General features: G+C 44.5%; 1 pseudogene across 1 annotated transcript; it reads left to right on the top strand.

Moving 5' to 3' along the window:
• Positions 1 to 341: 341 nt before the first annotated feature.
• LOC311140937 (ubiquitin-conjugating enzyme E2 G1-like) lies at positions 342 to 8465 on the top strand (annotated as a pseudogene). The gene is made up of 8 exons: positions 342 to 417; positions 1660 to 1724; positions 1875 to 1959; positions 3395 to 3496; positions 6052 to 6154; positions 6288 to 6386; positions 8094 to 8277; positions 8385 to 8465. The product of its transcript is annotated as a ubiquitin-conjugating enzyme E2 G1-like (transcript).
• The last annotated feature ends 6014 nt before the right edge of the window (positions 8466 to 14479 follow it).

Genomic DNA, 14479 nt, shown 5'->3' on the forward strand with positions numbered 1-14479 from the left:
CCTCTTCCGGCAAATAGTACCCTAGACTGTCCTGATCATCTAGTTGAGCATTCCAGATAATTTCTCCATCCAAGCAGAAATATCCCATCCACATAGATGTGCAGACAGACCAAAGCCAGTCTATTTTACCATTACTATGGTCAAGTCTGTGGGTTATGGTATTTAAATAAAGATGTTACCATTTTAGTAATCAACCTAGCTAGTTAGTAAAAGTAACTTTTATTTTGTCTTTCAGACTGGCGGACCGGAAACCCAGTGACAACACTCAGGTCTGCAGTTGACATTTTCCATTGGGAAAGAGAAATGGCCCTGTATTTACCAGAAAAGGTAGTTCATCCACCATGGCAGAAGAGGAAGATCCAGACACATCCACCATGGCAGACTATGAAGTTCCAGGCCCCTCGGCCGCTAAAGAATGTAGGAGGCTGCTGTCTGCACAGTTGCAGAATGTTCTCACTGAGGTGCATCTTGAGGAAACATTAGCGCAGTTGAAGGTTCTACAGAACCAGCTGTATACCTGCAACAGGTATTCAGCTTCCTGATAAAGTACATTACTTAGTATGGAAACAGGACTTCCAGACAAAGACATGCATCGTTGTTGAATACTTGGAATGTTACAAGGACTGCCAAGTGGAGGGTCGAGATGCTGTCATTTGAGGTTTATGGCGCTTATGAAGTTGCCTCACAGCTACACCAACTTGCACCTGGCTCAACTATTCAATTGTAGTGCAAGCACTGTCAGCAATGTTACCATCACTTTCATTCACGTCATCCACAAGCTTTTTTGCCATTAGCATCATGAAGATCCCCTGTAGCTCAGTTGGTAGAGCATGGCGCTTGCAACGCCAGGGTTGTGGGTTCGTTTCCCACGGGGGGCCAGTATGAAAATGTATGCACTCACTAACTGTAAGTCGCTCTGGATAAGAGTGTCTGCTAAATGACTAAAATGTAAATGTTCCAAGACAGGAGAAGAACCAGACGTGCTTGCCTGTGTCTTTTCAGGGGTCCAGCAAAAACTGCAGGATGGTCATTGACTGTACTGACATAGAAGTTGCTACTCCATGTCTGATGGATCTGCAGAAGCAATCCTACTCTGTGTACTGTTCAATGCGGTGATAACATACTGCAGTGATCTTTATCCAGGATCTATGTCGGACAAAGCTATTGTCCAGAAGTCGGGGTTTGAGAAGATCTTCACGTCTGGAGACATGATTTTGGCATGATCCAGAGCTTGATGCCTGCTGGAGTCACTGTGAAAATTCCTCCATTCCTGAACCACGCAAGGTTCACAGAGAGTGAGATACATCTAAAAAAAATACATAGCGAGAAACAGGATCCATGTTGAGAGGGCAAATGCTCGACCAAAATATTTCAAAATTCTTAGATTCATCCCACCTTATCTGTTATAGTAATGTGCTGGTGCAGACTTGTTGCACACTTGTAAACCTCCAAGACCCACTCATCAGAGAAGTAGCTGTTAATTGGGAAAGAAAAACAAGAACAAACAATGAGGTATGAGGGTTGGATGTTGAGGGACCCCTTTCAAATTGTCCAAGGTGGGTTTGTGTTATGATAAAAAAAATCATTTTCTGTCCAGATAAAGATGTTGATACAGCATTGAAAAAGACCCACCAAATCAAATTTATCTTTGTTTTCCAGTCCAACAGGAGTGCATCCCTCAGGCCATCTGGTGCATGGACATCCTGTGGCAGTGTGATCCGAGCGTGAGCGTCCAGTTGTGGAGACTACAGCACATCTAGCCTGTGGACGAACAGGTCAGTAACTCATCAAATATGTTACAATATTGTGTAAAACATTGAATTTATAGATGCATCAACATTTTGACTTTATGTCCCCTTTTCCCCATGTTTTAGACACAAGCCGTGACATGCGGAACATCAGGCTCACCCCACAAGAAGCAGTGCATGATCAACGCCGCCCTCAGCAAAGAGATCTGCTGTAAGTGATGTCTCTCCCATCCTGCATTTACCAGAAAAGGAAGCTCCCCCAAAAAACTGATTGGAATAAAACCTCAAACTAAGAACAAAAACTGATTTGTGCAAAAATGATTTACAAGATATACAGATGATCACTGTAGCAGTGCCAACTTTGAGAGCATGTGGTCCTTGAAAAACTCCTCTAGTCCAGCAACATGAGTCTGCCAGAGGTCGTCACGCTGGATGGTAATGGTGATGGAGGCTTTGGTAGTCCACACAATGAAGAAGCAAGTGTCCCTTCCAGTGATGTGGAGCTGCCCTTGGACCTGGTGCCAGTAAGGATGGTCTTCATGGAGGCTGTAAGACCCTCCCTCCTCCTGGATATAGAAATTCTTCAACTTCACTGCCTATTCAATCGTAAGGTCCCTTGCACCATACGGACACTTGACATCCATCACTGCTGTGGTGCCCACCAGACCATCTGGTGAGGCACCCAGGATCCCAGACCCCGTGACCCAAAGTCCTGACTCCTGCACATCCATCCCTGTAGCCATTTTGAATGCATGCCTTGATGTCCTCCTCTTTGTTATCTGTGCCCCACTTTACAGACACCCCATCCAATGACTGTGATCTGAGGAACCTTTTTAGCAGCGACGGAGAAACGTGCTTGGCCCTAACCACTGCTCCAAATTGGCTGGCCGTCAACCTCCCTCTCCTGATGGTGTGCGAGTTGGGGTTGGTGCGCTGTCCAACTGTTGCCTGCCGTATAGCCTCCTGCTGCTCCACCGAGAGCGCCATGCCAGCCAGGATGCCTGCATGCCCCAGGTGCCCTTGTTTTTTAACAATGACCGGTACAGACAGGGAGGGTAGCAGTTGTTCTGGCTCAGGTTCAAGAAGACATGCCATTCCACTGAACATGCCCCGGAGACGGTTCCTTAGACATTGAAGATCCTTCTCTGTGGGCTCTCTGGACAGAAGGTTGTAGACTTCAGCCGGGTACAGGTCTTCCACTGACTCCACCTGGTTGGGCACGACTGGCCTCCTCCACTTGCATTCCACATCCATACAGCCAATATTGTGAACCGCAAAAATCGCCAATGCCGCCGCATGGCTACACTTATGAGTTCCACGGGGGCATTCGCATGTGGTAGGGAGAATCCCCTGGTCACCTATAGAGACCTGCCAAGAGGAAGGATGTTAAGTGCCACATGCCTTTCAATTCATGACTTTGAACACCTTGGAATGCATTTGTTGTAAGAAATGTTCTATATAAATAAAGTTTGATTTGATTGATGACATTACAGCTATAGAATATTTAATAAACTGTCATTTTCACGAGGACAAGTGCAGTTTTCCCATGAACTTTTAATTGATAACTTGGGATTTTATCACTTGACATATCAATTTGTAGATGCATCGAAATTTTAACTTTATGTCCCCTTTTCCCAATGTTTTAGACATCATGCGGAACATAAGGCTCACCCCACAAGAAGCAGTGCATGATCAACGTCACCCGCAGCAAGGAGATCTTCTAGAAGTGATGTACTCTCACTCTGGGGGTAAGACATAATGTAAACATCACAGATATAAATTCCCACTGTTCCCATGATAAAATGCAATATGAATTGTGTTGTACTACTGAATGAAACTGAGGAGATGCACTCAGACCATTCTTTGTGATTGAACTTACGTTAACTACATTACTTTAGTTGGCTAATTTGAGCAAAACTTGAAGCCTATTGTTTGTGTATGATCTTCATTCATTGTTCACTTGTTTTTCAACAATGTCAGGTACAGGCAGGGATGACCGGGGCCTTTAGCAAGTAAGACACAGGGGGTAAGACATCATTTAAACATCACAGATATACATTCTCACTGTGCCCATGATAAAGTTAACGACATTACTTTAGTTGGCTGCTTTGAGCAAAATTTGCATGTAATATAACCTATTCTGGGAGCCTAGTTTGTGTGTGTATGAACTATGTGGAATATATCTTTGGACCATTGGCTTCCCTGAAAAACGGCACTGACAGAAGGAGCAATAGGAGTCTGCCAGAGGTCGTCACACTGGATTGAGATGGTGATGGAGGCTTTGGTGGTTCACACAACGAAGAAGCAGGTGTCCCAGTGATGTGGAGTTGACCTTGGACCTGGTGACAGTAAGGATGGTCTTCACGGAGGCTGTAAGACCCTCCCTCCTTGATATAGAAATCCTTAGACTTCACTGCCTCTTCTATCAGTGGTGGGAACATCACATAATTATTAGCCGGTTCTGGCAATGGCATCACGGTAGCAAACTCCATTAGCTGTTAACAGCTAGCATATACACCAGGGATCATCAACTAGATTCAGCCGCCGGCCGATTTTCTTCTTGAGCGCATGGTCGGGGGGCCAGAACATATACTATATATACAAAAGTATGTGGACACCACTTCAAATTAGTGGATTCGGCTATTTCAGCCACACCCGTTGCTGACAGGTGTATAAAATCGAGCACACAACCATGCAATCGCCATAGACAAACATTGGCAGTAGAATTGCCTTACTGAAGAGCTCAGTGACTGTCAACGTGGCACCTTCAAAGGATGCCACGTTTCCAACAAGTCAGTTTGTAAAATTTCTGCCCTGCTGGAGCAGCACTGGTCAACTGTAAGTGCTGTTATTGTGAAGTGGAAAGTCTAGGAGCAACAACGGCTCAGCCGCGAAGTGGTAGGCCACACAAGCTCACAGAACGGGACCGCTGAAGCGCATAAAAATCTTCTGTCCTCGGTTGTAACACTCACTACCGAGTTCCAAACTGCCTCTGGAAGCAATGTCAGCACAATAACTGTTTGTCGGGAGCTTCATGAAATGGGTTTCCATGGCAGAGCAGCCACACACAAGCCTAAAATCACCATGTGCAACGTCAAGCGTTGGTTGGAGTGGTGTAAAGCTCGCCGCCATTGGTCTCTGGAGCAGTGGAAACGCGTTCTCTGGAGTGATGAATCACGCTTCACCATCTGGCAGTCCGAAAGGACAAATCTGGATTTGGCGGATGCCAGGAGAACGCTACCTACCCCAATGCGTAGTGCCAACTGTAAAGTTTGGTGGAGGAGGAGTAATGGTCTGGGGCTGTTTTTCATGGTTCGGGCTAGGCCCCTTAGTTCCAGTGAAGGGAAATCTTAATGCTAGATCATAATATGACATTCTAGATGATTCTGTGCTTCCAACTTTGTGGCAACAGTTTGGGGAAGGCCGTTTCCTGTTTCAGGATGACAACGCCCCCGTGCACAAAGCGAGGTCTATAGAAAAATGGTTTGTCGAGATCGGTGTGAAGAACTTGACTGGCCTGCACAGAGCCCTGACCTCAACCCTACCGAACACCTTTGGGATGAATTGGAACGCCGACTGCGAGCCAGGCCTAATAGCCCAACATCAGTGCCTGACCTCACTAATGCTCTTGTGGCTGAATGGAAGCAAGTCCCCGCAACAATGTTCCAACATCTAGTGGAAAGCCTTTCCAGAAGAGTGGAGGCTGTTATAGCAGCAAAAGGGGGACCAAATCCATATTAATGCCCTTGATTTTGGAATGAGATGTTCAACGAGCAGGTGTCCAAATACTTTTGGTCATGTAGTGTAATTACAAATAATTTGTAGACTGCAAATTGACACAAGAAGCCCTAACAGATATATTTGACAAAAACATAATAATTTCAAACCCTGCTTACATTTGTATGCAATCACATATGTGTCTCTATGTGTGGGAACAGTTGGGAATACTTGGAACTGATTTCCTGGTGTGTGTTTTTTTTGGGGGTGGGGGGGCTCAAATAAAACCCTGATATACACGTTTTAATTCCATTGTAAACTAACCCCTTCCCCTTCTGTATTTTAGTAAATAGGTTTTACTTACCTTTTCTTAATATCGGAGGTTGTCAGACACCATGCACATTATTTCAGCCAATGGATTGTCCAATTATGTGCACCGGATATGGGCTGCAACTTACAGTCCACCTTTTCATTTGACCACACTGACAATAGGTACCTGTCACTCATTGTCTACACAACATTTCACTGTTCTTTTGTGTTTTTTTGTTAGTTTAGTGCATTTTGTTACATTGTATTTCTATTTCAGAACTCAACAAGAACCCAGTGGAGGGCTTTTCAGCTGGCTTAATAGACGATGAGGATATATACAAATGGGAGGTTGTCATCATAGGGCCACAAGACACCCTCTTGTAAGTTAAGACATTTGAGAATGTCTGATTGTGAACATAGGTTGGTATTCTGAAAGAAGAGGAGTACATCTTTTAAAAGTATTCTGAGATGGGGATGATGACTGCTTTGCTTTCTCTGTTCTCTCCATTACAGCGAAGGAGTTTTTTTTTAAAGCATACCTGACCTTTCCCTATGATTATCCTCTACGGCCTCCCAAGATGAAGTTCATCAATGAAATCTGGCATCCTAATGGTAAACACACTTAACACTTTATGAGCCCTACTAAACCTAGCGCCATAATATTTTATGTGTCTCCTACCATGTTTACTAATGTATATAATGACTTTTCATCTCTTCCTTATTGGCAAAGAATGGCGACGTATGTACAGTGGGGAGAACAAGTATTTGATACACTGCCGATTTTGCAGGTTTGCCTACTTACAAAGCATGTAGAGGTCTGTTATTTTTATCATAGGTACACTTCAACTGTGAGAGACTGAATCCAAAAATCCAGAAAATCACATTGTATGATTTTTAAGTAATTAATTTGCATTTTATTGCATGACATAAGTATTTGATCACCTACCAACCAGTAAGAATTCCGGCTCTCACAGACCTGTTCGTTTTTCTTTAAGAAGCCCTCCTGTTCTCCACTAATTACCTGTATTAACTGCACCTGTTTGAACAGGTTACCTGTATAAAAGACACCTGTCCACACACTCAATCAAACAGACTCCAACCTCTCCACAATGGCCAAGACCAGAGAGCTGTGTAAGGACATCAGGGATAAAATTGTAGACCTGCACAAGGCTGGGATGGGCTACAGGACAATAGGCAAGCAGCTTGGTGAGAAGGCAACAACTGTTGGCGCAATTATTAGAAAATGGAAGAAGTTCAAGATGACGGTCAATCACCCTCGGTCTGGGGCTCCATGCAAGATCTCACCTCGTGGGGCATCAATGATCATGAGGAAGGTGAGGGATCAGCCCAGAACTACACGGCAGGACCTGGTCAATGACCTGAAGAGAGCTGGGACCACAGTCTCAAAGAAAACCATTTGTAACACACTACGCCGTCATGGATTAAAATCCTGCAGCGCACGCAAGGTCCCCCTGCTCAAGCCAGCGCATGTCCAGGCCCATCTGAAGTTTGCCAATGACCATCTGGATGATCTAGAGGAGGAATGGGAGAAGGTCATGTGGTTTGATGAGACAAAAATAGAGCTTTTTGGTCTAAACTCCACTCGCCGTGTTTGGAGGAAGAAGAAGGATGAGTACAACCCAAGAACACCATCCCAACCGTGAAGCATGGAGGTGTAAACATCATTCTTTGGGGATGCTTTTCTGCAAAGGGGACAGGACGACTGCACCGTATTGAGGGGAGGATGGTTGGGGCCATGTATCGCGAGATCTTGGCCAACAACCTCCTTCCCTCAGTAAGAGCATTGAAGATGGGTCGTGGCTGGGTCTTCCAGCATGACAACGACCCGAAACACACAGCCAGGGCAACTAAGGAGTGGCTCCGTAAGAAGCATCTCAAGGTCCTGGAGTGGCCTAGCCAGTCTCCAGACCTGAACCCAATAGAAAATATTTGGAGGGAGCTGAAAGTCCGTATTGCCCAGCGACAGCCCCGAAACCTGAGGGATCTGGAGAAGGTCTGTATGGAGGAGTGGGCCAAAATCCCTGCTGCAGTGTGTGCAAACCTGGTCAAGACCTACAGGAAACATATGATCTCTGTAATTGCAAACAAAGGTTTCTGTACCAAATATTAAGTTCTGCTTTTCTGATGTATCAAATACTTATGTCATGCAATAAAATGCAAATTAATTACTTAAAAATCATACACTGTGATTTTCTGGATTTTTGTTTTAGATTCCGTCTCTCACAGTTGAAGTGTACCTATGATAAAATTACAGACCTCTACATGCTTTGTAAATAGAAAAACCTGCAAAATCGGCAGTGTATCAAATACTTGTTCTCCCCACTGTATCTCAATTCTGCATGAGCCAGGAGAGGACAAGTTTGGCTATGAGAAGCCAGAGGAACGTTGGCTTCCAATTCACACTGTAGAGACGATTATTGTCAGTGTAATCTCCATGCTGGCCGACCCAAACAGTGATTCGCCTGCTAATGTGGATGCTGCGGTGAGTTGTAATAATAAATGTATTTAACACAGACTTTGTGTGTTACAATAGCCAAGTACATCCAAAACCTATGTCAAAGTGACAATGACAACTGTGCTATTGAGATTGTGAAATGGAGTTTGTGCTGTGGGTTCAAGAGAAAGGTGGCTCACTGTGTACGGAAAAGCCAGGAGATGGCATTTGACTAGAACCCAGACTCAATGACAAAGTTCTAGGGTGAGTAAGCAACATACACCTAGAATTAGGGTTTTACTCAGTCTTGTTGCTATTGAAAGGAATGCAGTCATTATTTTGTAATGTTGTGTTTTTCGTCTCTTCCATCCAGGTAAACGACATGGCTTCAGAAGGAAAATAGGCAGTTCAGCAAAAGGCTTTTGCACCCCTTCTTTTGCCATTCAAGAGATTTGGTTGGTCAGACACTTTCTTATTTTATTTTTTCTGAAAGGTCGTAAGAGGAATGAATGTGTGAAACCTACCAGCAAATATTTCCCTCCATTTCCTACCTGGGATTCGATATTAGTGTTTTTATTTTGGAAAAATATAGATTAGATTTAAAGTTTAATAGTCACATGTACAGGGTTGCAATGATGTAAGATGTCACTACTGTAAATTAACTTGATTTTATATCTGCTGCTGAACAGTTTTTGTACTTTATATCAGGTTTCTTATGCAATTTGTTTGTTGTGCTTGAAGAATTTAAAACACGTGAATGCCAGTTCTTCTCATTATTAGGTTCTCACCAAGTGTCCCATCCTCACAATCACCTTATATACAACTAATGATACATGCAATCATGTTCGTAGGTTCGCAGGTTGACTTGCTAACAAATTAGCTATGCTGGGATTGCTTACAAATGCATGTATTCATATGATTGGATGTGACATGGTGTACAATTTATGGTACTATGTAGGCTTTATGACTCATAAATTACCTTTTTCCTCTAGATTTGCTAACCTAATCACCTCCTCAGACCGTTAATCACTTTATTGCAGAAGAGACTCAGTGCATTTAAAACATTGAAGCAATAAACTCAGATAATCTCAATGGTGTTTATCCAGGTAATCCTGATATCTCACCTTAACCCCCTTGTTTGTTGTTTTTAACAATTTGTTTATCCAATGTGTATTTGACATGAGCTCAATAAAATGTGTTAACTGTCATATACTTTTGGTCTTTTTGTTTTACCTATTTAGTTGTATTTATCTAGTGTTAGTCTAATCGGATGGCAAGTGATTAAATGGCAAAATTACTTTTAGATAACCTTGTCTAGTCTGTGCTGGATCCGCCCCATGGACTGACATTCTCTCCTGGTCACGCGACCATGGCTCTGTAAGCTTGGTACTTGTAACCACTAATATAAAAATTGACCTCGATTTGTTACAAAGTAACAAAATCATGAAAAAACAGGTTATGTTTGTCGAGGAAATAAGAAAAGGAATTTGTCTGATTAAAACGCAGTGGTAGCCACATTTTAGCAACAAGGTAGGCTTGCAAAAATAGCAAATTGTATGCTTCTGTAATGAATGGTAATTAAATTAATTCATATCTATAGACCTGTTTTAATGACTTGTTATTAGAGCTTTTCTAATATTGCCTTCAATGTAAACAACAGGTCAAGTTTCTATTTCATTGTTGTAGGTCTGCAGAGTCCAATAACATGTAGAATCATAGATATGGGTATGTACAGCCTGCTGGTTGTTGAACTTATGCATTGTTTGCATTGTTCGAAACTATAGGCTGTTTTGTGAGTCGAAAATTCAATGTGAAACGGTCCTCTGTTGACCGAGACCTGAAATATAATGGCCTGCATGTGGTGTAATAGAAAGCACAGAAGCCAAGCGGTAGGCCTATAGGAGTCCATATCTTTTCAAATTGTCTTTTGGGGCGTATCTAAATGTTAGTTAAATGTTAATTTGGTGAATAAATCTATTTAACACTTAATGATTGAGTTAATAGCCGTCACATTAACATGTTACTCAATCAAAAATGAAAACGTAAACATTGTGTGATTCATTCAGATCGTAGGCCTCATTAACACGCCTATCTACTGTGCATTCGGAAAGTATTCAGACCCCTTGACTTTTTCCACATTTTGTTACGTTACAGTCTTATTCTAAAATTGATTTTTTTTAAATAATCCTTGTCTACACACAATACCCCATAATGACAAAGCAAAAACAAGTTTATAAAAAAAAACTAAAATATTTAATTTACATAAGTATTCAGACCCTTTATTCAGTACTTTGTTGAAGCACCTTTGGCAGCGATTACAGCCTCAAGGCTTCTTGGGTATGACGCTACAAGCTTGGCACACCTGTATTTGGGGAGTTTCTCCCATTCTTCTCTGCAGATCCTCTCAAGCTCTGTCAGGTTTGATGGGGAGCGTCAGGTCTCCAGAGATGTTCGATCGGGTTCAAGTCCGGGCTCTGGCTGGGCCACTCAAGGACATTCAGAGACTTGTCCCGAAGCCACTCCTGCATTGCCTTGGCTGTGTGCTTAGGATTGTTGTCCTGTTGGAAGGTGAACCTTCGCCCCAGTCTGAGATCCTGAGCGCTCTGGAGCAGGTTTTCATCAAGGATCTCTCTGTACTTTGCTCGGTTAATCTTTCCCTCAATCCTGACTAGTCTCAGTCCCTGCCACAGTTTGGCCGGGCGGCCAGCTCTAGGAAGAGTCTTGGTGGTTCCAAACTTCTTCCATTTAAGAATGATGGAGGTCACTGTGTTCTTGTGGACCTTCAATGCTCCAATTGTTGGTACTCTTCGCCAGATCTGTGCCTCGACACAATCCTGTCTCGGAGCTCTACGGACAATTCCTTCGACCTCATGGCTTGGTTTTTCCTCTGACATGCACTGTCAACTGTGGGACCTTTTTTAGGCAGGTGTGTGCCTTTCCAAATCATGTCCAATCAATTGAACTGACCACAGGTGGACTCCAATCAAGTTGTAGAAACATCTCAAGGATTATCAATGGAAACAGGATGCACCTGAGCTCAATTTCGAGTCTCATAGCAAAGGTTCTGAATACTTATGTAAATGTGATATTTCCATTTTTTAAACAAACATTTCTACAAAACAGTTTTGGGGGTATATGGGGTATTGTGTGTAGATTGATGAGGAATTGTTTTATTTAATACATTTTAGAATAAGGCTGTAACGTAAAACAAATTGTGCAAAAAGGGTAGGGTTCTGAATACTTTCCGAATGCACTGTATATGACAGACACTGAGCATGTGTATAAGGAAACAAAACACCAGGGTGGATGTCACGATCGTCTAATGAGGGAGACCAAGGCGCAGCGTTGCGAGTGAACATATTCTATTTATTAAATGCTCACACGAACAAAACAATAACCAACGAATGCGTGACGTCTATGGTACAACACGAACACACACGAACAAAATCCCACAACCCGAAAGAAAAACAGACAGATTAAATATGGCTCCCAATCAGAGACAACCAGCCGACAGCTGACACTCGTTGCCTCTGATTGGGAGTCACACCGGCAAACATAGAAAATAGACAACCTAGAACACCCACCAAAGAAACAGAAAACATAGAATGAACACACCCTGGCTCAACATAATGAGTCCCCGAGCCAGGGTGTGACAGTACCCCCCCCTAAAGGCGCGGACTGCGACCGCGCCTAAATACGAGCAAAAACAGGGGAGGGCTGGGTGGGCATTCCTGCTCGGCGGCGGCTCCGGCTCCGGGCTTGATCCCCACTTCCTCTCCAACCCCCCAAAGTACCCCTGGTCCTGTCTAGCCCCGCTGGCCGGAGCCGGACTGACGATACACACCCCTGGCTTGGTGCGTGGAGCAGGAATGGACCGGAATGGGCTGGCGACGCGCACCACAGACTTGGTGCGGAGAGCAGGAACGAGCCGGACAGGGCTGACGAAACGCACCACAGACTTGGTGCGGGGAGCAGGAACAGGCCGGGCCGGGCTGGCGACGCGCACCACAGGTTTGGTGCGGGGAGCAGGAACAGGCCGGGCCGGGCTGGCGACGCGCACCACAGACTTGGTGCGGAGAGCAGGAACGGGCCGGACCGGGCTGGCGACGCGCACCACAGGTTTGGTGCGGGGAGCAGGCACAGGCCGGGCCGGGCTGGCGACGCGCACCACAGACTTGGTGCGGAGAGCAGGAACGGGCCGGACCGGGCTGGCGACGCGCACCACAGGTTTGGTGCGGGGAGCAGGAACAGGCCGGGCCGGGCTGGCGACGCGCACCACAGACTTGGTGCGGAGAGCAGGAACGGGCCGGACCGGGCTGACGACACGCACCACAGGCTCGATGCGAGGAACAGGAACAGGCCGGACCGTACTGGGGACACACACCACTGGCCCTACGCAGGGATCAGGAACGGGCCGGACCGGACTGGTAACACACCCCAGTACCTCTCGCCGTGCCTCCACACTTTCCCTCTCCTCTGTGACCAGTGGCCCCCTTAACCTGGCGGCCTCCTCTTCACACCCGCTGGACCGCTCCCTCGCGGCCTCCTGCTGCCCCGTCGTCCACGTCGTGAGCCCCCCCCTAAAAATTTTCTGGGGGTCTCTCCTCCCCGTGGGCCAGGCCTCCATCGTTCTCGCCCACCTCTCGCTCCTCTGTCTCCAACCCTCGTCACTCAGCTCCTCAATGGGCTTGACCCAGTCGAAGCTCTTGATCCATTGCTCCATAGACCAGCCTCTCTTCTCTTCACTTAGCGGGGCCCAGCCGAAACTCCTACTCCACTGATCCCAGGTCCTTCCTCTCTCCTCCTCAAGCTGCTTGGTCTGGTACTGGTGGGATTTTCTGTCACGATCGTCTAATGAGGGAGACCAAGGCGCAGCGTTGCGAGTGAACATATTATATTTATTAAATGCTCACACGAACAAAACAATAACCAACGAATGCGTGACGTCTATGGTACAACACGAACACACACGAACAAAATCCCACAACCCGAAAGAAAAACAGACAGATTAAATATGGCTCCCAATCAGAGACAACCAGCCGACAGCTGACACTCGTTGCCTCTGATTGGGAGTCACACCGGCAAACATAGAAAATAGACAACCTAGAACACCCACCAAAGAAACAGAAAACATAGAATGAACACACCCTGGCTCAACATAATGAGTCCCCGAGCCAGGGTGTGACAGTGGAGACGCATAGGACAGCACATTTCAAGGTCTCTGACAACCAGCAGGTGAAAACCATACCAAGTCCATGGTGACTGCATCATTTCTACAGGTAACATGTCAGCAAGTTCTTTGCCATATACCAAAATGAATATATTACTCAATTGAAATGTAGTGTTATACAAAATATTGTAATCATGTTCCAGCATCCAACCCTCACAACTGGACAAAAACGATATCTCTACAGCATTGCAAATGTCTACAGCACCGAGCACAAGAAGACTGATGAAGCAACACTATCTTAATGTGCTGCATAGGTGTATTAAATCAGGTGTGTTGTAACTGTATTTACTTTAAAATGAAATATGGACCAACTATTGCCCATCTTTCATTAAATATTTTCCCTCAAGGTCATAGCTCTTTGGATAGAACCAGAACTACTACTGGATATCCACTACTTAAAGCTCACTGTGCTGCCATCTTGTTAGAAGGTAACAGATTATTTTATTATAGTGATTAAGAGTGACTTTCATTGTGTTCCATGGTGTTTAGCGCCCCCCTAGTGGAGCTTTCTGGTACTTAGAATTATGTACGAAAACCCGGAAGTAAAGTTGTTATTATGCACGCAGACAAGCAGCTAGAAACAACGTTACTGTACAGTTCTTTCAGTGCAACTATTTCTTGTTACGCTTCAGCCTCGGAAAATATTTGTTTGTAAGTTCAATTCAAGCATATTGCAAGTGATGATAATATTGTTATTGACAGAATTGCTTACTTATCAATGTTAATTGGTTACATTTACTCACGCAAATTGCATTGACTTTCATGGATGCCGTTAGCTGTATTAGTTTGCTCGTGCGTCATGTAAAAGAAGTGTAAAACATACTATAGTTTGTTACTGTTTCTAGTGTAATATGCTTTGTTATTGTACAGAGGTGTTTGTACATTATTAGAGTAATGAAAGGAGTTGGCTAGTTGTTACTCATAGAGTAATTATCTATTTGGTTTGTCGTCATGCCAGATATATGGTAACTTGGCACTTGCTTTGTATTTATGCAACTTCAACTTGAAATGTATAATGTA

This window comes from Coregonus lavaretus (genome assembly GCF_964263955.1).
Source record: "Coregonus lavaretus genome assembly, chromosome: 14".
NCBI lineage: Eukaryota > Metazoa > Chordata > Actinopteri > Salmoniformes > Salmonidae > Coregonus > Coregonus lavaretus.